This window comes from Lethenteron reissneri, chromosome 31 (genome assembly GCF_015708825.2).
Source record: "Lethenteron reissneri isolate LAM-NWPU_2019-01 chromosome 31, ASM1570882v1, whole genome shotgun sequence".
Taxonomy (NCBI): domain Eukaryota; kingdom Metazoa; phylum Chordata; class Hyperoartia; order Petromyzontiformes; family Petromyzontidae; genus Lethenteron; species Lethenteron reissneri.
In genome coordinates, this window is record NC_083809.1 from 10,132,161 (window position 1) to 10,155,781 (window position 23,621).

At 51.1% G+C, this 23,621-nt stretch overlaps 1 protein-coding gene across 1 annotated transcript in view; it reads left to right on the forward strand.

The window, feature by feature from the left end:
- LOC133349788 (thyroid hormone receptor beta-A-like) overlaps nucleotides 1-23,621 on the forward strand; it is a 55,925-nt gene that overhangs the window by 12,966 nt on the left and 19,338 nt on the right. The window lies entirely within an intron of this gene.

The window sequence follows — 23,621 nt, forward strand, 5'->3', positions numbered from 1 at the left end:
ACTTTGAGTGATGCTGCTAAGGTTTCTACCATGAGCCTTCAGTGAACGAGAGGATCGGTGCGGCAAGGCATGGTGGGGAACCGCTGGTGAAGGCGCGGTGACAAAGGCAGGTGATTTTATAGTTTGTCCTGCTGGCGAAAGGGAGCCAGTGAAAGAGTACGGAGAGCGGTGGCTGAGCTGAGTCGTAGATGGTGGACACCAAGGACAACACGAGCAAGGTTGTTCTGCAACCGTTGCAATTTGAGGATCTTGCTTGACGATGACTCAGGGAGAGAATGGCATTACAGTAGTCGGAGCGAGACCCGAATATTCTGCAGGCGAGGGTGTTGGCAAGATCAATATGATGTCTGTAACTTGCGGTGGTTCTCAACTGGGGTTACGCAGAACCCATGGGGGTGCGTGAGGTGATTTATACATGTGTGAAATGATATTATACTTTGAGAGGCATTGGTGAATAATCTTGTACGAATCTGCCAATATAAAATAACTACGATAAAATGTAAATCCAATAACGATATAAAAGAGTTCATTGATCGTAAACAATGCAGGTTTCCGAGAGTAAGCAGCGAGCACGAATACACTACGTCACACGTGCGGAGCGTCCGTTAAATTATTTTATTCGCTTGCAATTACTAGCAGCTAGTCAGGATACCGCACAAAATGGACAATTGGTTAAAATATCGATTCATATTCTTAGGTTTTTTTGGTAAAGTCACGTAGGTAAAAAAATTAAATTATTAAAAGTAAAATAAAACAAAATAAAAAATCACGACGTTTCGGAAGCAACACAAGCCTCCGTCTTCAGGTGGAACCGTCACAGCCACGACAGCTGTATCAAGTAAATGAGAGAGCGTTCTCTTGTTTTATTTTACTTTAATTAATTTAATTTTTTTACCTACGTGACTTTACCGAAAAAACCTAAGAATATGAATCCTTGCAGTCACGAAAGCTTCAAATCTAGAATTAAAATATCGATGTTCATTATTTATACATTTATTTCTCAGAACCATGTTGGGTCAGGCAAGGGGGCACTCGGTTGAAACAACATTCAACAAGGGGTGATTCAGTAGCCAAACCAGGTTGAGAACCACAGCTCGAATCCACGTGTTCCACTTCCTGCTTCTCAGTGGGCAACTTCTTCGAACATTTTTCCCGTTTTTGTTCCATATTTGTCACTTTTCAGTTTTTTTGTCACGGCCCATGGTCTGATCCATACGTCATAACTTGGATTATACACTGATTTCCAACTTTCTTTTGGAGGAAACAACGGCATGTTGCCTTTCACAACACATCAGCATGCATCATGGCACGATTGAGGTATTTCATGCGTGTGAACATTTAGCCAGTGAGATCGAATCATTATTGTTTCAGCAACTTAGTCCCCACCTCTCTGACAATGTCCACGTTTATCCTATTTGGTTCAGAAGCGTTCTCTTTTTCATACTGTCAAGGGCACAGCTAACTTCATCAAGTGTGACATCTGAAACTTCCTCCTGGTCATCCAAAGAATGGTTTCATTCCTGTGATTTTTTTTCTGCTTAAGAGATCCGAATACAACTTCTCCCCTAATTTTAAGGTTATTTTATGGTTCCACTTTTCTTTCTAAAAAACTACCATTCAGTTCACAGCCAATCATCAGCCTGTTGCATTGCTGTTCTTCTCCCATTGCTCGCTGTGCCGTCTTCAGTCAATTTGTGTCGTATCCTCTGATTTTGTCTCATTCTATCCCTAATAAGTAAACAGAGTTCTGTGTATTAATTCTTCTGTGTAACATCTCAGTCTATTGTAATATCTCTCCTCTTCCTCTACTTCGTGATGTTGACTTATGTTCTCGGTTTGCTTTTGAACCCTATCCCCCTTTCTATCCCCCACATTCAATGCACTATCCATGACTATGTTAGTCATTACATTATCTAAGGTGGTGATAACAGTTCGTCTATTTACTCCTCGAGGCATTTCAATGTTGCTTGGAGTTTGTCTTAAAATAGGCAAAGTCCAACCTGTAATATTTATATTGTTGGTTCTTTCGGTAAAGTCACAAGAACCAATAATATTAATCCCTCCAGTCACGAAAGCTTTAAATCAAAATGTAATATTTATGTTAACTCTTTTTTGGGCTGTAATTCATTTCTCCTTTTCTTTGGCTATGCTAAGGTGCAACTTGCACCTGTAACAATACCAAAATGAAGCGAATATGCAACTATCAAATAACATTTCTATTTGAACGGCGACAATACAGCATTCACTCGTCACCCCCTTCGTGAGCACGATTTGTGTAAAAGGCCCAAGAAATTTGAGAAAATCGATTCACTTATTCCCATTTAGGCGGATTACACGGTTTTAAAGGCTTGGACTGAGCACCGTTGTGCAGACCCCGGTGTCAGCCCGGGTTAAGACGGCGATTTCCAGATTGTGGCTGCCCTTCACCTCGCGTGCCTTGGTCCCAACGAGCCGCACCTCAAGCTGTCCCCCCGCACCGCCGCCTCAGCCCAGCAGAACAACAACCCATGTTGCCCACACGCTGCGAGAAAAAAAATAGATCTCACTAAACCGCTAAAACCTAGTGTGCTATTGATTTTATTGACCAGGCCTCTGCAACCTGCTGCTGCCGAACAGTATACTAAGCACCCATGATATTCTGAGGATTAATATTGCCTTTGGAAGAAAATGCCGTTTTTTTTTTAATATTGGATTTTACTCCGTTAAAGTGTAATATTTTGCAACTAATGAACAGACAATGGATAGAAGCCATTTCGTCTGTGATTTTTTGTTTTTCTCCGCTCACTCAAGAGTGTTGTATTGGCGTGATTTTCATTGAATTTGGCATCATTTCAACTAACATTAGATATGCTTGCATAGATGTATGTTTTTTTATTATGAAAACAAGACAATATCACATGAATTATTTCGCAATGAATCAATAGGCCGTTGATTAATTTGATTCATATTTAGTTCGAACAGATGCACGTTCTTCTGAAATAGAAAACAAAGTTTCATATTGATTTCTACCAGCAATGTAACATTTCACTGAGGCCCCCCATCTAGCAATGGATTGAAAAAAGGGATCTACACACATGTGTACACATCATCATACGTACACATATATTTATCAATGTTCAAGTTGTGACTTTTTCGGGGCTAGACCATGGCAGGGATTATCTTGCCAGCGCTGTCCTTAAACCAAGGACCGGGCACAGAGTGAAACAAATGTACGACAATTTGGAGACCATCGCCGCACTTCTGGAGTGCCTAGCTTACCCCCTGCCCAGCCTCAGTTAAACACTCCCAGACTCACATTGTGCATTGCACGGAATGTACTGCACGATAAGCTAACTTGATCATTGTAACATGTGCTTAAGAATATTTGGTTGCCACTATAAATTTCCACTTGATAAGTTACTTCGTTGAGTTATCATTTGTGACCAGGTCGATTTTGCTCAGTGGGCCTTAAGTGGTAAAATAAAAACTAGTTTTTAGTATAATTTACTGCATGTAAACGATGAGTGCAGCAGTGATACGGTGATTAGTGCACTGTTGGTTTACCATATGCAATTTATATGATAAAAGGTCCTGGGCCATTTCATTCACCAACCCGCACAGACCGCCATGGTAGAATATGGTCAAACAGCCCCCACGGTGTAGCGAGAACTTTCCCCAGTCGTGAACAATATTATTAAAGGGGTGCCACGATGGTTAGACGTTATCTTCTTTGCCTTGTATGCAGGACGTCGGGGGTTCGATCCCAATCCTGATGTCTGTATATTTGTAATTTGCATGTGCTCCCCGTGGTCACGGGGATTTTTTATCCGGGTCCTCTGGTTTTTCCCTACACGTTTAGACACATGCATATTGTTTATATTATTTTGCTACTATAAATGTCCAAACGATGGGCCACTTTGTTGAGCTATCATTCGTGGTAGGATGGGGATTGTTTAGTTTTATTTGTATGTGTTTGGGTGATTTGTTTACCTTATATGTTGCACTACTAACATGTTTTTGTACTGTTTGTTGTTGCAACGTTCTTACCCGCCACAATTGGACATCCTCCAGTGTAAATAAATATTCTGATTCTGAAAAACATAAACATTGCAATACCATAAACCAGCTCCGTGACATTCGGGGGAAGGAGGAGGTTGAGCTCCTACCCATCCAATTGAACGCCTCGCCCTCCTTATACAGTCTTTAAGGTTTGTTGAACATTGAACATGTCACGCCCGACCACAGTTTTTTTTGTGTGGCACCGATTTAAATAGACTCACCCAAACTCGCAGTTCTAAGGCACGGCTTGCGGATGTCAACAATTGCTGAGCGTGCTCGGCCCGTGCGACAGAAGAAGAAGACGACGCATCTTGCGACGCAAATAAAAATATTCACTCGTGCAATAAAATCAACCGGGCAACGTAATTGGGGCCATTCTCCTGAACTTGGCAGCTGTGGCAGATTAGAGCTTCCCAGGGCTGCTGTGGCCGCGCTCGGTGCCGCCCGGCACTGATTGGTAGCCGAGCGAGATCCTCTCGGTCAATATAAGCGGGGCTGCCGTCGTGGCTTCCAAGGTCCTGCAGCAAATGTTAATGTATGGAGGCCGAGCCATTGCGTGCGTAACAGCACACGCACGGACAGCACCACGATCATTATTAAGTGTACCACTACTCTGCAGGCAAAGTGAATATTACCGTAAAACTATGGGAAATGGGCCATTGCTCGAAAGGTCATACAATATTTTTTTCTTTTTAGGGCAGTGTCATTGACACATGTCTTAAACGCTCATTATTAAAGCTATTACCGCATTTAAACGAGGTATTTGTGAGAGAAGGGGCAAACCTTCGCGAGTTCGCATTTGAACGCGGAGTTCGGAGGGGTTGGGGGGCGGTGGGTGGGGAGGCTCGTAAGTGCGGAGGTCGAGAAGAGCAATGAGCTACTTTGGACAGCATCAAGATTACCAGGGCCCGAACCCAGCCTTCTCCGACTGCAGCTATGGCCAGGGAGCACAGCAGTTCTACCACCCCAACCCCGGAGCCGGCGCGCACTACGACGCCGGCTGCTCCGCCGTCGGCTCGGCCGCCGGTGAGGGGTCGCACGTGGGGACTCCGTATGGGACTCAGTACGGCACCCCTCACCACGCGGTGGCACAGTACGGCGCGACTCACCACGGGGCGCCTCACCACGCGGTGGCTCAGTACGGCGCGACTCACCACGGTGTGGGCCACCACGCGATGGCCAACCACCACGGGACGGTGCACTACGGCACACCCCAACAACGCGTACCTCACCATGGAATCACCCACCAGGGGGTGGCCCACCAGGGCCTGCCTCACCACGGGATGCCCTACAGCGAACCGCCTCACCACGGACCGCACCAGCACGCCGTGCCGGCCTACGCGATGTCTCACCACGGGCCCTCGCAGCACGGGGCGCCGCACCCGGGGATGGCCCTGCACGAGGCGACTCAACACGGAACGTCGCACCAGGCGTGGCACGGCCCCGGCGCAGAGCAGACCCCGCCGCCGCACGCGCACGGTGGACACCTGGGAGCGTTGAGGCACGACGCCGCCTTCCACGGGGAGGGTTTCCCCTCCGCCGCTGGCACCACCGCCAGTTATTACGGCGACTTTTACGCTCCGCACGGAGCGCTGCCGTTCTCGTACGATGGCGCGCTGTCCATGTACGCGAAGAAAGGTAAACGCCGCCCGCGACGCGCTCACGCATGCGATGCCCCCACTCGTTGACCCCGTGGCGTGACCTTGGTTAAAAGTGGCGGGGGGGGGGGGGTGGCGGAGGGCATAGAAAACCGAATTGGGGGCACGACAGAGTCGATGTTAAACTTGAATGAGTAACGCCGCGCGATCTGCTCGCGTCTATCGCTCATTCTGCGATGCCTCCCGGCCCCTCTGTGCGTTTGAGGAAACGGCGGCGACGACCACCACCGGCTCGAGCTGCCCCTGACTCTCTGCAGACACGTTTACTTCACTTGTGTAACTTGCGTAACAATTGATAAAAAGGATAAAAGGGGGGGAATTACCCCCCTCCAGCCTCCCCCTTCGTCCCCTCACTCCAATTATACAAATTGGCATCTCAAATAGTGGAGATGCCAATTAGCCCGGTTTGTTTAAGTTGGTTGAGTTTTGACCCAGGCTGCCCAGGACTGGACAAGGACACAGCAGCGCCACTTTTCACCCAGGCAACCGGAGAGCCACAGACTTAGATATTCCTTTACTTATCACTCCAACAACAAACAATGACATATTTTAAGAATGCACAATTTCAAATAGAAACGGCAAATATAAAATAAAGGAATTGAGTAACATTTAAAAACAAAACCGTATCAATGATCCTTATACTGTCTGGGACACTTCCAATATCAACACACCGATTAACCAGTCACACGGCTCACGGGCACGGAGAGTGACCCTTTTGTGCTCGCCGAGTTTTTTTTTAATATAACTACAGCAACAGCAACACCTCGCATGCATAACGTGCCCGTAACGTAACGAGTACCTCAGAGCGCAGGCAGAATGACTAAGGGAGAGCACGAGGCAACGGCAGAGACTGAGTAAGGGAAGAAGAGAAAATAAATAATAGTATCATGGGATCTCTCTTGCCAGTATCAAAATATAAGAATAGGTTTTACTCTTTCCAGCAATAAAACAAGTGTTACGATGATAAAACACCAAACTGTATGTTCACGACACGTAAATGTGGTTAATGCGGACACGATTCCTTGCAAAAGGTTTCAGTTTGGTGTTTTAACATCTTAACACAACTGTTTAATTTGCCAGAAAGGGTAAAATATATTCTTATAGAAATACAGCAATGGAGAATTATGAATAAGGAAAGGGTTGAGGAGAGGCTTTTAAGCACAGAGAGCGAAAGAGATGTGAGCAGGCAGACAGAGTGGCTTGGGGAGGGAGTTAACGGAGTGATCTGGGTCTATTCTCAGCGTCGTTTCTCTGCTCAGTTTCGCGAGTGATAATTGCTCAACGTGGAAAAATCAGGGGCGCCACGGTGGCTAGGAGATGTTAACTACCTCGCCTGGTATGCAGGAGGTCGTGGGTTCGATCCCGATCCTGGCATCTGTATATTTGGAGTTTGCATGTTCTCCCCGTGGTTGCGTAGATTTTTCCCCGGATCCTCCGGTTTTTCCCTTCACATTAAGAAACACACGCTTAGAGTATTTGGCAGCTATAAATTCCCACGTGATAAGCCACTTCGTTGAGCTATGATTTGTCGTCAGGTCGCTTCTGAAAAAGAGCTTATAGCACAGTGGGCCTTTACCTGGTGAAATAAAAAATAGTTGATACAGTAGTTTAAACTTTTTAAGCAAAGGAGGAGACCGACTCAGAGCCACCAGCACATGCTATGGGGGTTAAGAGCACTCCCACAGAAAACCCTTCTCGCACTTTCTGTCAATTATTAATACCATCCATCATCGAGGTTTGTTTGGGTTAGATCGCGTAAATATATAAATGTGTCGTTAAAACCCACCACCCCCCGACACAGCCAACGAGAAAGGGGTGTCACGTAAGCAGAACGTGGCCAATTCGTTACTAGTACAGCACACCAGTGTGTTGGAGAGCCAGGCCACAACATTTAAAATCTGAATACAACGTTTCGCCAGTAATTACAACTAGCTTCATCAATTAATTACAACTAGCTTCACTTAATTACTGGCGAAACGTCGTACTCAGATTGTAAATGTTGTGGCTTGGCTCTCCAACACACCGGTGTTGCTGTACTAGTATACTACACTATACACTACACTATACACTACACTATACACTAGTGCTGTACTAGTACACTGCACTATACACTGCACTATACACTAGTGCTGTACTAGTATACTACACTACACTATACACTACACTATACACTAGTATACTACACTATACACTACACTATATACTAGTGCTGTACTAGTATACTACACTATACACTACACTTTACACTAGTGCTGTACTAGTGACGAATTGGCCACGTTCTGTTTACGTGACAACCCTTACTAGTTGCCTGTGCCGGGTGGTGGCGGGTTATAACGACACATTTATATATTTACCAAAAAAAACCTCTATTATGGATTATTATTCCACTTGTTGCATATATGTTCAACTTCTTTCCCACCGTAGGTTAGCCAACCGTGCTCATCGGAGGTCCGGGAGATAGACAACACACTAAACACAAAAAGCAGTTAGAGAAATAAATTAGTTTTCGATCTCGATTATTTAAAAGTTCATAGTTCCAGTGGCTTCCGAATATCGGAAGAAAGAGAAGCGGATCTGAAAGCGTGCGATGCAGTTACCGTCTTTAAAAGGCCTCAGCGAGTCTTAAGTTTTCCCAGTAGGGGGCGATGTTGCCATGCATAATCCCAATTGAGTAATTTGCATATAATTTTTTCGGTATTTGGACATTGTATGTTTTTTTTTGCTACGGCAGAAAACCGATGGACTCGGAGGAAACCAATGCGGAACAGAGGGAGAACATACAAAATGCACGCAGAAAGGCGTCCGAGTCTGGAATCGAACCTAGGCACTAATGCTTGCTGTGAGGCACGAGTGTTACTACTGCTCCACCCAAATAATGAGTTACTCATCATGAAAGCACCCTCATAGCTGCAATACAATAAGGATTAATAACGCGTCTTCTTGAGAAACTGCACCTCAACACGCAGGCAAACAGGGCGGGCTTGCAGTGCGTTTGGGAGAGTCGGTTATTTTTGACTGGGTTTCGTTGAATAATAAATTTTACTTTTTTATTTGCTCAGCTCACAAGTGTGCTGCTGATTTACCGTGATATTGGTAAAAGACACCATTTCTCGAGAAATATATCAGAAGTTGGGATCAAGGGGAACTTGTCCATTGTGGTAAATTAGCCAGCAATGCTTACAGGCAGTATATGTGAATAAAGGAAGAGTAATTGTTGCAACAGGGGCCTTACACAGTGAAGTAATTAACAGGACCCTGCGGGGTGGACTGGTAGGAACGAATAACCAAAGAATATAAACATAATGTATTATTACACTTGTTTAGCCAGGAAAGCCCCACTGAGTCTAAAGGTTTTTGTAGGGTCCTGCCAAGTGTTTGCAGTAGGGGGCGATGTTGCTACACCTAATCGGACGATACGAAGGGAGAGTGTGAGGCCTAATTCTAGGCTTTAGGCCTAGCTGTAGGATTTAGGCGGCTGTGAGTTAATTGTTAATTTAAATGTTTTAATTATTTATGTAAAAGCTTTAAATGTAAATGTTTCTATTTAAAAACATCAGGGAATGTAACATTGTTAAACATTAACTCCCTTTCACACACGCGGGGGTACGATACGAAGGGAGAGTGTGAGGCCTAGTTCTAGGCTTTAGGCCTAGCTGTAGGCTTTAGGCCGCCGTGAGTTAATTTTTAATTTAAATGTTTTTATTATTTATGTAAAAGCTTTAAATTTAAATTTTTCTATTTAAAAGCATCAGGGAATGTAACATTGTTAACCATTAACTCCCTTGCACACACGCGGGGGAACGATACGAAGGGAGAGTTTGAGGCGTTGTTCGAGGCTTTAGGCCTAGCTGTAGGCTTTAGGCCACTGTGAGTTTAAATTTTAATTTGAAAGTTTTAATCAAAAGCTATCTCAGGGAATTATAAGGGAATGTTACACTTGTTTAGCCAGGAAAGCCTCATTAATTTAAATGTTTTAATTAAAACCTATCTGAGGGAATTATAAGGGAATGTTACACTTGTTTAGCCAGGAAAGCGTCACTGAGTCTAAAAGTATTTGTAGGGTCATGCCAAGTGTTTGCAGTAGGGGGCGATGTTGCTACACGGACGGACGGACGATATAATCTATTGTAGGCTGGTCCACTTCGTTCCTACCAGTATAACAATTACCGTCTATTGTTTATCTTCTGCAGACCTGGCAGCAATGCCGACAATTATGTCTCCTCTCTAATCGAACTCTACGTTGACGTAGGATGGTGAGTGCAACACTGCACTTGCAATCCAGTGAGGTCGCCGGTTCGATCTCTCCCGGCGTGGCAGTTTAAACCGTGGGGCAAGTTACTAAAATCCACACCGACTCCTAGAATAATAAATAGTTCCACTGCAGTTAATTCGATCTGCAGGTTGTAAACGCTGGTGTAAAGTGCGGGTACTTCTGCCTCTTACAAGCCAACGTGGAAGAGCAGGCCAAATACCCTATAGAGGGGGGGGGGGCTATCTAGAGCTCCCTCCAGTTGAGGCGCTTCTTCTAGCAGTGGCATGACCAAGCAATTGCAGGGCAGCACCTTTACCCATTATACATTTGTAATGCGGGCGTAAACGACCTTCCGGATGTGACGTCACGGGGGGGAGGAGTTACGTCCCGTGGGGGTAAGGGTTCAGGTCTTAAAGGGGAGAAACCGGAAGAGGAGGGGGGTGATTGGAGACTGGGCTAGAGTGAGGCCACGTAGGGCGAGGGCTGGGGGAGTGGCGAGATCGCCACACACACAGAGTACGGTCGGCACCGTCGGCCAGCGGTGACCGACCCCGGAGGAACGGGGAGCAGCGGTGAGGCTGCGGCGGGAGCAGCCGGGGAGGCTGCACGAAGGAATCAGCAGTGGGGCTGCCTTGAAGGAGAGAGACAGCAGCGGTGAGGCTGCAGCGAGGGCAGTCGGAGAGGCTGCACGAAGAGACAGCAGCGGGGCTGCTGGAGGACGAGGCTACAGCAGCGACAACAGCGTCGGCCGCGGAGCGGAGGGTCTCTGAGAGAGAGCCGTGTGGGTAAAGAGAAGACGAACCCGAATAAAGGACAACAAGCCAGATACCGTAGTCGAGTCCTTTATTACACTGGTGTCAGAAGTGGAACGGCATGTCAAAGCAACTAAGAAGAAAGAATATTCCGACGCCATCATCTGCTTCATCATCCGACGACGACGGCCTCCCTCCAGCGATGGACCCAGCTGCGTTGGTGAAGGAGACCCGGGCTGGAGCGAGTGCGGGTCCGGGGGTTCAAGATGTCGCCGCGTCGGCGGGCCCGTCAGCACCAACGGACGCGGATTTCCGATGGGCACAGATGGCGGAGCAGCTTGAGACGCTCAAGAATGTGTTGGCGCAGTTATGTGCCCTCGTCACGCCGAGGACGGCGTTTGGGGGAGCCAAGGGTGGTCCACAGGCCGCCGCCTTGCCTTCGCCATCGACGCCATCAGCCACGCGGCACGAGGACGCCATCTTGGGCGTGGCGGGGGAAGGATGGCGGGAGGCCGCCATCTTGCACTCTCCGCGACGGGAAGCCGCCATCTTGACCACGCCGCGATGCGACGCCATTTTGAACCTGCCACCGGAGGATTCATCGCTTGAGGACGGCGCGCCAAGGAGTTGCAGTCGTCATCTTACTACGGTCAAGGAATTCTCCATCGGGGGCGATTGGAGCGCTTTCGCCTGCAGATTTTTGGCGGCGGTACGCTCTGCAAGGTGGACTGACGCTGAGGCTTTGGAAGTGCTGCCGACTCTTCTGGATGACGAGTCGGTCAGATTCTTTCGATCTATAACGGCCGAGAAGAAGAAAACATTACGAGGAGTTTTTGACGAAATGGCGGACGCTTACGAGCCACCTGATGATGCTCATCGCCGATTTGCTCAACGACAGCGAGCGCACGAGGAGTCGCCGGTGGCGTTTAGGGGTGCGGTACTGGAGTTGGCTATGGCCGCATATCCGGAGACGAAGCCTGACCTGCTCGAGCCTCTCATCTTAGGTAAGATGCTCGAGCTATCCCGGGATCTGGGGATCCCCATGCCGGTGTGTGGCCACGAGAAGCTGACGTCCCGGGCGGCAGCCAAATGTCTGGACGCCCAGTTTAACCTGCACCGGTGGAAGCAAGTCGCGGCGTGGACGGGGGGGCCCATCATCGAGGGAGGTGCCGTGGGTTGGGACCCTAAGAAAGCGGTATACGTGCCGGATGAGGGGAGCCCGCAGGAGCTGACGGCCGCCTCGGGTCCATGGTCGGGCCGCGGTAGGCCGGTCCCGCGCGCTGCACCGCCGGCACGGGGCCGTCGGGACGCGGGGCCTGCGATGCGGCGCAACGACGTTGACTGCTTCCGCTGCGGGCGTAAGGGCCATTACGCCAGGGACTGCTGGGCCCGCATCCCGGGTCCGCCCCAGCAGGAGGCCTCGTCAACGGACGCGCCAAAGAAAGAACCTCCAAGACAGGCAAGTCGGTGCGCACCAGACACCCAACAAGGCTTTACACCTCACCCATCACCATTGTCGTGCGATCCGGGTGTTGTTACCAACGGGAGGCCATCGACGGGGCCGTGTCGCTCGGTGACGCAGTGGCGTAAATTGGCACGGAGGGTCGTCGCGGCCGCTACTGGCTCGTCCACTGTACCGGGGTCTGTACAAGGGGTGGACGTGCGTATTTTGGTTGATTCCGGTGCGTCCGCGACCATTATATCGGATGTCATTTTCCATCTCTTGGGCATCCCACCGGGGGCCGTGCGTCCGGTTTACGGGTCGTGCGTCGCTGCGAACGGGGGTAGCATGGGCATCGTGGGCCAGGTGGACGCTAAAATATCTATCGGGGAAGTGTCTGCTTCGGGAATGGTGTTAATTTCAAGATCTCTGGCAGTTCCTTGTTTATTGGGAACTGATTTTCTAGCTAAGATGCCCATTTTGATCAAAATTGACGAGAATTGTATTGAATTGCCGGGTGGCCGTAAAATCTCGTTTCTGCCGTCGCCCTGGGGGCGACCTGCTCCTGCCACCCAGGTGCAGGCTTTATCCCAAGTATCTGTTGACATTCCACCTGGCTCACAGATGCTTGTCCCCTTGCAATATCGGAAGCCGCTGCCTGATCGGCAAGGTGCGGTTGGGGTCTTGTTGTCGCCATCCGCCACCATAACGGCCGGATTGGCGCTGGTTGGGGCGCAGACCATCGTCCGGCCGGACCAACAACCGTTTTGCAGGTGCTCAATGCGAGTACCGAGCACGTATGTCTTCCGGCTGGGACGGTTGTGGCACATGCCACTACGGCATTTACGGCACAGGATTGCCTGCGCAGCCAGGCTGTGGTTGAGTTTCGGAGCCGGGAGCTTCGGATAATCGCTGGATTGCCGACTTATGTAGGGAAAATTCTTCCCTGTCCGAGGACCAACGTTGTGCGATTCGTAAATTGTTATTGACTTATTCGGATGTGTTTAGCTCCGACGATTTGGATTTGGGACGCACCTCGTTGCTTTACCATCATATTGACACAGGGGACGCTGCCCCTATTCGGTTGAACTCGCACCGGATGAGTCCGGCCGAGCGAGAACACGTCCGGGGGGCAGTGGATGACATTTTGGCTGCGGACATAATATCTCCATCAAACAGCCCATGGGGCGCGCCTGTCGTTTTGGTCAAGAAAAAGGACGGCAAATTGCGATTTTGTGTTGATTTCCAGAAATTGAATAAAATATCGGTGGCAGATGCGTATCCCCTGCCGCGCATGGACGACTCCTTCGATGCCTTGTCGGGGGCCAAGTTCTTTTCTACGCTAGATCTCTCTTCGGGATTCTGGCAGCTTCCCCTTGACGAGCCCTCGCGGGAGAAAACCGCATTCCGTACGCCGCAGGGGTTGTTTCAATTTAATTGTCTCCCGATGGGGCTGAATGCGGCCCCTGCCACATTTCAAAGGCTGATGGAGCTGGTATTGACAGGGTTGCAGTGGGAGATATGTCTCATATATTTAGACGATATTATCGTCTTCAGCCGCACATTTGATGAACATTTACGGCGGTTGGAGTCGGTATTCACGAGGATGCGTTCCGCGAATTTGAAATTTAAACCTAAGAAATGTCACCTACTGCAACGGTCCGTCCGTTACTTGGGGCATATCGTGAGTGCTGATGGGGTGGCCACGGATCCGGAGAAAACAGCGTGCGTCCGGGATTGGCCAACCCCGGCCACCGTGGGGGATGTACGTCGCTTTTTGGGATTTGCCTCATATTATCGCAGATTTGTTCCGAATTTTGCGACGATCGCGAGGCCCTTGCACCTCCTTACGGGTAAAGGACGAAAATTTGGTTGGGGACCGCCGGAAGAGGCGGCTTTTCAGGGCCTGCGCGATCTATTGGCAACGGCGCCGACGTTGGATTATCCGGATTTCGATCACCCCTTCATTCTTGATACGGACGCGAGTGACACAGGCATTGGCGCGGTGTTGTCTCAGTCTAAAGGGGGTGTGGAACGCGTGGTGGCGTACGGTAGCCGGGTTTTGTCTCCCACGGAAACCCGCTACTGCGTCACTCGCAGGGAGCTTTTGGCTGTTGTTTTTTTCCTACGCCAATTTCGACCGTACCTATACGGTCGTTCGTTTATTGTGCGCTCGGATCATGCGGCCTTGCAGTACGCTCTTAAAATGGACCAGCCATCCGGCCAGTTGGCGCGCTGGTTGGACACGCTGCAGGAATTTTCCTTCCAAATTCACCATCGGAAGGGGGTGCGCCATGCGAACGCGGAAGCACTTTCAAGATTGCCGCAGCGCTCCCCTTGCGCGTGCGCGTCGGGGACGCATAGGTGTGCGCCGATTCAATCCCCCCCTCAGCCGGTTGCGCTGGCTGTCGAGATGCCGGATGCTCCGATGGAGCCGGGTCCGACTGATGGGGTTTTGAATCTGCCACGGTCTGTGTGGATTCGGGAGCAAATGTTGGATGAGTCGTTGTTGTCCTTACGGAAGCGGTCTGCGGGGGAGAAGAGGAGTCCGGCTACGGGTGGGGCGCCGGAAACCGCTCTCCGGGATGGTCTGCTCATGTGGAGGGATGGATTCCAGGAACGCTGGCGTCTGGTAGTGCCGGCGTCCTTGCGATACGAGTTGATCAGGACTCTCCATTGTGACACGCTCTTGCATCTGGGTGTTCAAAAGACCCTGTTGACGTTGCAACGTCATTACTTTTGGCATGGCATGGTGACAGATGTCGTCGGGCATGTGCGCGCGTGTCCAGATTGTGCCCGGCGAAAGCCTCCTAAACATCCTTATGTGCCGCCGATACAGTCTATTCAGGTGTCTCGAGTTAATGAATTGGTGGCACTGGACATTTTGGGACCCTTCCCACCATCTGCGAGGGGTAATAAATACTTGCTGGTTGGGGTGGAGTACCTCTCCCGTTGGCCGATGGCCTGGCCGTTGCCCGACCAATCGGCCGCGGCTATTACCGACGCCTTTTTGTTTGGGTACGTTATGGACAAGGGTGCGCCGGAAAGACTCCTCACGGACCAGGGCCGAAATTTTTCTTCTAAATTGTTGGCGGAAGTATGCGCATCTCTGGGGACTAAGAAAATACGGACATCTCCATACCATCCGCAAACGGATGGTATGGTCGAACGGCTAAATCGGACCTTGTCCGCCATGTTGTGCCACACGGTGAGTGAACAACAATCAGATTGGGATTTGCACATCCCTTGGGTGCTTTCGGCGTACCGGATGACGCCGCATGCGGCTACAGGATATTCGCCCTTTTTCCTGATGTATGGTCGGGAAAACGTGCCGCCGATGGATGTGCAGTTGGGAACCGGTGTGAGGGGACGTGGTAAGCCACTTCCAGATTACATCCGAGACACCGTTCGCCGGGTTGCGGAGGCGCGGGAGGGGGCCCGCGTGGCTACGGCCAAAGCTCAGGCCCGGAACGAGCGGTATGCTCGACGCTCCAAGGGGGAGTGCCCCTGGAAGGTTGGGGACCTGGCCTGGCTCCATTGTCCGCAGGTGCGGCCAGGTACCTCACCTAAGTTGCATAAACCATGGCAAGGGCCCGTCCGCCTCATCGAGGTTCCCAACCCGCAGTCGGCACGTGTTCGGATTGGATCTCGTCGCAGGTTCGTTCACACGTCACGCTTGAAACCATATGTTGCTCCTCTACCTGATGCGTCATCTCCTGATGTTGCCTTGCTGGGGTCTGTTGCTGCCGACTTACCCTTGCCTGCGCCCGTTGATCTTGCAAGAGTGCCTGTCGTGCCTGTTACAGACAGACCGGCCGTGACACCGCGGGTGACGAGGGGCTCTGCTCGGGGGGTGCCTGCCAGGACTGCGGGAACCCCGAGCCCCGCAGCCCTTCCGACCCCGCTGCAAGCACATTCGCGGGACACCTCCGAGGCTGAGCCTTCGGGGACATGGGACCGGGACGCTGGTGGGCCTTCAACAGCGACAGGAGGATTGCGGCCTGTTGCTCTTAAAACCCCATCGCGTTCCCGCTCTGCGGGAGGGCCGCCGACCGCCCGCGACGGGCCGGCGACCCGCACACATTCTAAATCTCTTACGTTTCGTTAATTGTTCATGTTGTGTTATTGTTCTTACTGTTAGATTTATTGCATGCTTCGTGTCCTTTATTGTGTCTGGGTCGGTTTCGCTCGCATTACTTGTCGGAGTTCTTGTTCAGCCGAGGTCGGCTGGGTTTTCTCTACGGGGGAGGGTGGTGTAATGCGGGCGTAAACGACCTTCCGGATGTGACGTCACGGGGGGGAGGAGTTACGTCACGTGGGGGTAAGGGTTCAGGTCTTAAAGGGGAGAAACCGGAAGAGGAGGGGGGTGATTGGAGACTGGGCTAGAGTGAGGCCACGTAGGGCGAGGGCTGGGGGAGTGGCGAGATCGCCACACACACAGAGTACGGTCGGCACCGTCGGCCAGCGGTGACCGACCCCGGAGGAACGGGGAGCAGCGGTGAGACTGCGGCGAGAGCAGCCGGGTAGGCTGCACGAAGGAATCAGCAGCGGGGCTGCCTTGAAGGAGAGAGACAGCAGCGGTGAGGCTGCAGCGAGGGCAGTCGGAGAGGCTGCACGAAGAGACAGCAGCGGGGCTGCTGGAGGACGGAGGAAGAGGCTACAGCAGCGACAACAGCGTCGGCCGCGGAGCGGAGGGTCTCTGAGAGAGAGCCGTGTGGGTAAAGAGAAGACGAACCCGAATAAAGGACAACAAGCCAGATACCGTAGTCGAGTCCTTTATTACACATTGATGGATGTCCATACGGTACGCACTGTATTAATCTGAGAACGTTTGTGACCTTCACCCACAAGGGACAAATTACACACATATGAAATACACATGAAGTGCAGGCAATTACGAAGCCATGTCACATGTTCACTCACGCTGACAAAACGCTGGCTCTGACTCCCCATATGGCAACTAATGATCTCCTGTTGCGACCGAGCATGCTCCTCCAAGCAGCCTACGGAGGTGCCAAAGCTAAGCGCTTTATTGATTCCGTGACACAGAAGCCAACTGCTGTGCGACGTATGCCGGATGTAAATATTGGGGACGGTCCGTCAATATTGTATTTTTTTTTCCCTTGTGCACATTGTTTTCTTGGGGTCTTAAGGCTTTTTGGTGGTGGTCCGATGGTGAAATTTATAGAAATATGGGATTACCAATGGCGACATGAGGAAAAGTGCTAGACGCTAATCCAACACAGAGTACCAAGGGGATGGAGTGTTGAGTAATTAGAACGGAGTGATGTAGATCGGGGGAGGGGGTGAGACGTGCGACATAATGGGAGGCCCCACCTCGGCGCCCGTATCCTGTTGGGAATCGTCAGAAAGAGCGTTCGAATGGAGGCAATGGACATCCACTGTTGGGCTGTGGGCAGGGAAAAGCGTGTGCTGTGTAGGGACAGTGCTTGGGTGGAGATAATGAGGGGATAGGGACAGTGCGTGGTCAGGTGGTCACGAGGGATAATTACAGGAGGGGACCATGGGGGGATGTTCGCGATTGGCTGAGACAGTTCAGGAAAGAAGGCGTGGCCGGGCTCAGGGCGAGGCCACGCCGGGGGGAATATAAGGTGGAGGCAGAGAGAGCTTGAGGCTGCCCTGGGATCAGGATGGACTGTCTCTACACCGCCGCTGTCTCCGTGCCATCACTGTCTCCATGCGGTCGTTGCTTGGGTGCTGTCCTAGCCCAATTATCTGTTGTTATCTTCAGCTCAAGTGTCTGTTGTTATTCTAGCCCAAGTACTGTATGTTAGTCATAGCTAAGTACTGTAGGATATGAGAGTACGTTATCTGCGCGACGCACCCTAATAAATAAAGAAGAAAAATAGAATTTGTCCGAGAGTCATTGCAACTGGTGTCAGGGGATGTCGAGATACTCAAAAAAGAAGAACCCACCTACTGCAACCTCGGACGATGATGAAGATGAGGAGGAGACCTCTTCCCAGGCAGCCCCGGGAACAGGGGCCCCGGGTGTACGAGCTCCTGGGCGCGGCGGGAGCGATGGTAGGGATGGAGGAGGGAGCCGTGGGCCAGCAGCCCTATGCCGTGGAGGGGTGGCGACTCCCCCTGTTGCTGGACGCAATGGCGGTGCCAGCGGGAGCCAGGGATGCCACGCGACGGGGACCCGTTGAGGAGACAGGGCGGATGACGGCCGCCGGCGCTGCTGCGGCAGAGCCTGCCACCATTGGACACGTGGCGGGGCCTGCGCGGGGGGTTTCCGCTATTGGCCACGTGGCCGAGGCCAGACCAGCGCCAACCGCCACCTCCCATGTGGTGGAACCCGCGCGGCAGCCAGCTATTATTCATGCAGTGGAGCCCGGGCAGTCGCCGGCTGCCGTCTTCCACGCGACAGATTCCGCACAGGCGTTGGCCGCCATCTTCCACTCGGTGGAGTCCGCCAGATTGGGTGCGGCCATCGCCTACGCCGTGGAGACCGCATGGTCAACGGCCGCCATTTTCCCGGCGGGGAGGGGGTGCGATCAGTGGGCGCCTTTTTGCGACCAACTGCAGCTCCGGATCCATCCCTGATGGGGCAGGGAGGATCAATGGGCCGATTAAGGAGGCTGCCCCTTGTCAGGGAGTTTGTGGCAGCCGGGTGCGATTGGGCCGCCTTCACCCAGTGGTTTGAAGCAGCGTTCTCCTCAGTCGAGTGGACGGAGGATGAGGCCTTGCGGGCCTTACCCATGGCCCTCGATGATGACGCTCTTGCAGCGTTCCGAGCCATTCCTCCGGAGAAGCGGGCAACCCTTCGTCATGCGTACATGGAGATGGCAGCGGTTTTCGACCCTCCTTTCAACGCACAGAGGAAATTTTTGCAACGGAGGCGAAGGGAGGCTGAGACGCCCCTCGCTTGCCACAGTGCACTGATGGTGCTGGAGCAGGTGGCGTAACGGCGTATAGATCCGGTGGCGATTGACTCTTTAACGATGAAGAAGCTGTTGGGGTTGGTCCAAGAGAAGGGGGTTGTGCTGCCAGGGATGGCTTCGGCGGAAAGGGGACACCCCGCGACGACGTCGGGTTGGGTTCCCAGGAGAGAGGCGATATTTCCGCCGCGAGGTTGGGTTCCTAGGGGAGAGGTGACCCTTCCACCACAAGGTTGGGTCCCCGGGAGAAGGACGATCTCTCCGCTTCACGGACCCTCTATCTCCTGCTTCCGGTGTGGACGACCGTGACATGTCGCGCGGGGATGTTGGAGTGATGTTCAGCCCTCGATGTCCTTCTCGACATTCACCGGCTTACCGACGATCCCATCCCAGCCCCAATAGGCAAGTCGTGGCACACCGGACATTTGGCCCGTACTACCACCAGCTCACACATCCAGATTGCCATGTAATTTGTCGGTTAATCTCTCCTCCCCTTCACCCATTGGGGTACGCGAACAAGAAGATCAGAATACGAATGGGTGACCAAATTCCTTTATTCAGTAGAGGAAATTGGTGCATCGAGTGGTAGCAGCTGCGGCACGGTCATCGGCAATAGTTGGTTCTATTCAGGGGGGTCTTGGTTGGCACAGTGGCCTCGGCTACCATCATTTCAGACGTTACTTATAATTTTTTGCCCCCAAGAGATCGTCACATTTTGCCAGTGGAAAACGCATGTGTTGTGGCTAATGGGGGAGTATGGGCATTTTGGGACGGATCTAGGCATGTGTAAGAATAGGGGAATTAGAATTGTCAGGGCCCGTGGTGGTTTCGAAGACGGAGATACCTTGCGTTTTAGGAACAGATTTTTTGGGAAGGTTGCTCTTGAAAATTTTAACGGATCAACGCTGTATGGGAAACCAGTTGTTAATGCCACAGTTCAAATCTTGGCAAAGGAATCTATACAGATTTCGCCAGGCACGCAAATGTTGATTCCCCTGCGCTACCAAAAACTCCTCCAATTCGCTGACCCAGAGGGGGGGGGGGGTCCTCTTTACTCCATCAAACACAGTGACCCGAGGACTCACATTAGTGGGGGCTCAAACAATCATTCGGGGAAACCAGGAACCCTTCCTACAGGTCCTGAATGTGGGCCTGGGAGCGGCTGTGGTTAAGGCAGGGGCTGTGTTGGCTCACGCAATGGCAGCATGCTGCGGGGTTGTTGACTCAGGGGCAGGTGAGGTCGTGGCCATAGTGTAACAGCGAGCGGAGCCAGAGGGGACATGGATGGAGGAATTATATAAGGAGAACCCTGATTTGTCTCATGCGCAGCGGATGGAACTTCGGTCGTTCTTATGTCAGTTCTCAAATGTTTTCAGTCAAGGGAAATTTGATATCGGGCATACTAATTTGTTGCAACACCACATCGATACAGGTGATGCAGCTTTTATTTGGCATAATTCATGTCGAATGAGTCCTGTTGAAAAGGAACATGTACACTGGGCAGTAAGGGAAATGTTGGCCGCGGACGTAATTTTACCTTCAACCAGCCCCTGGGTATCCCCCGTGTTGTTGGTTATGAAGCAAGATGGCAGCTTGTGCTTTTGCGTTGACTTCCGTAGATTGAATAAGGTTTTGGTTGCAGATGCTTACCCACTGCCATGTGTGGAAAATTCCCTGGACGCTTCGGCGGGCGCTCGTTTTTTTCCGTTCTGGAACTGTCGGGATTTTGGTAACTCTGCTAAGATGAATCGTCCAAGCCTAAAATGGCGTTCCGCACACCTCAGGGACTATTCCAGTTTAATAGCCTCCCTATGGGATTACATTCAGCCCCAGCCACTTTCCAACGCCTTATGGAATTGGTGTTGGTAGGATTACAATGGGAATCTTGTTACATTTCTTTGGATAACATCATCGTCTTTGACCGAACATTCGACGAGCATTTGCAGCGGTTGCGGACGGTGCTCTCTAGGGTAGGGCGGCGAACCTTAAGTTAAAACCTGCTAAGTGCCATTTGTTGCAGACGTCCGTGCGGTATTTGGGTCATGTCAGTGCGAAGGGTATCCCGACAGATCCGGATTAGACTGCGTGTGTGTGTGATTGGCCAACCCGTAAATCGGTAGGCGAGGTGCGCAGTTTTGCAGGCTTTGTATCGTACTACCGGAGGTTTGTTCTGCAGTTTGCGATGATTGCTAAACTCTTGCATACCTTGATGGGAAAGAATCATAAATTTAAATGGGGCCAAGAGGAGGAGGTTAAGAACGGGGTGGAAAGGGTAATTGCATACGGGAGCCACGTCCTATCACCTGCGGAACAACGGTATTGTGTCATCCATAGAGAATTGTTGGCTATGGTATATTTTGTCCAACAGTACAGGCCATACCTTTTATGGCAGAGAATTTGTGGTCCGTATGGATCACGCAGGCTCCCAGTTCTGCTTGAAAGTGGACCAGCCATCTGGCCAGCTCTCTTGGTGGTTAGAAATACTCCAAGAATATTTCTTCCGCGTTGTTTACCGCCGGGGTATGTGGCACTGTAATGCCGATGCATTGTCGTGCTTGCCGTTAAATGACCCTTGTTCATGTTCGTTAGGTACGGGCCTGTATAGTTTGCTTGGGGGTGGGTCAACTGGGGTCATTGCGGCCTCAGGTGACCCGTGGCAGATGCACATAAGGACGACATGTTGGGCCTCACACGGGCAGAATGGGGCAAGTTGCAGATGGAGAATATCTCCCTCTTGATCTTACGATGCCGTGTGGACCTTGATCAGAAGAAACCCGTCCATACGGGGATCTCATGATTTGTCCTCCGGGAAGGGTTGCTTATGCGGTGGCATGAGGTTTCGGGCAGATTATGTATCGTAATCCCCACAGGCCTGCGAGGCAGGTTGACGCGGTCAGTGCACACTGACAAGCTGATGCACTTTGGGCACCGGAAAACCTTGCTTACGGTGCAAAGAGATTTCTATTGGCCGGGGATGTCTAATGATGTCTTCCATTTTATTAAAGGTTGCACTGCTTGTGCGCGTCGCAAGCCACCGGTGAAAAAATCTCAACCTCCTTAACAATCTATCACGGTTTCCCACATTAACGAATTGGTCGCGTTGGATATCCTGGGGCCCTTTCTGACTACGCAAAAGGGAAATACATTTCTCCCTGTTGGGGTTGAGTATTTTTCTCGGTGCCCAATGGCCTGGCCGTTGCCCGACCAAACAGCTGCATCCATCGCCGATGCATTTTTGCACGGCTATGTGATGGGTAAGGGGGCTCACGAGCAGCTTCTCATAGTCAAGGCCGAAATGTATCCTCAAAGCTGCTTCGGGAAGTGTGCGATGTATTGGGCACAACGAAGATCAGAACATCACCATACCATCCCCAAACGGATGGTATGGTGGAACGTCTGTACCGGACCCTAACATCTATGCTGTGTCAGGTCGTTAACGAGGGACAAACGGAATGGGATTTGCATGTCCCGGATATTTTGGCAGCGTACAGGGTGGCCTCACACGCCTCTATGGGATTCTCCACCTTTTTTTCTCATGTATAGCTGGGAGAACTATCCCCCTATTGAGGTGCAATTAGGGTTGGCCTTGGGGAAGAAGGGAGCGGCCATGCCCACCTCTTTGCAGATTACGCTGTGTCGTGTCTCGGATATAGAAATCACGGTAAAGACGCAAGCTGTTAACGAGAAAAACACGGGACAACACGAGCATGTGCTTAAATGGGCAGTGGTTATACTGCCCTCAGGTGCTACTGAGTACGTCCCCCAAATTACATCGACCATGGCAGGGTCCTGTCGAGGTGGTGGAGGTCAGGAGGCCTCAGTATGTGAGAATTCAGGTGGGACGTCGTCGTTGGTTTGTTCATCCGTTACGCCTGAAACCATATGTTCAGCCCCCTGTAGATGGTTCATCTCCAAATCCGGTATGGTCCATGTCTGGTGTGTCCGACGAGCCGGGGCAGTTGGTTGAGGAAGTTGTGCCTCAGGGGAAATGCGTTGTGCCGCCAACAGTTTCCAAGTCCTTGATGCCGGGGGAACCGCAAGAAGCCGCTGCTGGCGATGGACTGTTGGATTGAGCCCAGTCAACTTCCTCAGAGATGCTCATGGAGGAGCCCACCCCTTCAGGGCCTTTGTGCAAGTCCCCGTTGCCCGAAGAGGCATGTTCGGGATTGGCGTGCGTGGCCAGGTGGTCACGAGGGATTATTACAGGAGGGAACCATGGTGGGATGTTCGCGATTGGCTGAGACAGTTCGGGAAAGAAGGTGTGGCCAGGGGCAGGGCGAGGCACCCACATTAGGAATCGCGGGTGCATATATTTAATATTATTTTTTAATCTATTTTTTATTTTTCCAGGTAAGGCTCACTGAGCTATGTAGCTCTCTTTTCATAAGCGACCTGGCTATTGCAAATTATTGCTCAACGAAGTGGCTTATCATGTGGAGATTTACAGCAGCCATATACTCTAAACGCATGTTTCTAAATGTGGAAGGGAAGAAACGGAGGACCCAGGGAAAAATCCAAGCAGCCACTGGGAGAACACACAAACTCCAAATACACAGCAGACATCAGGGTCGGTAT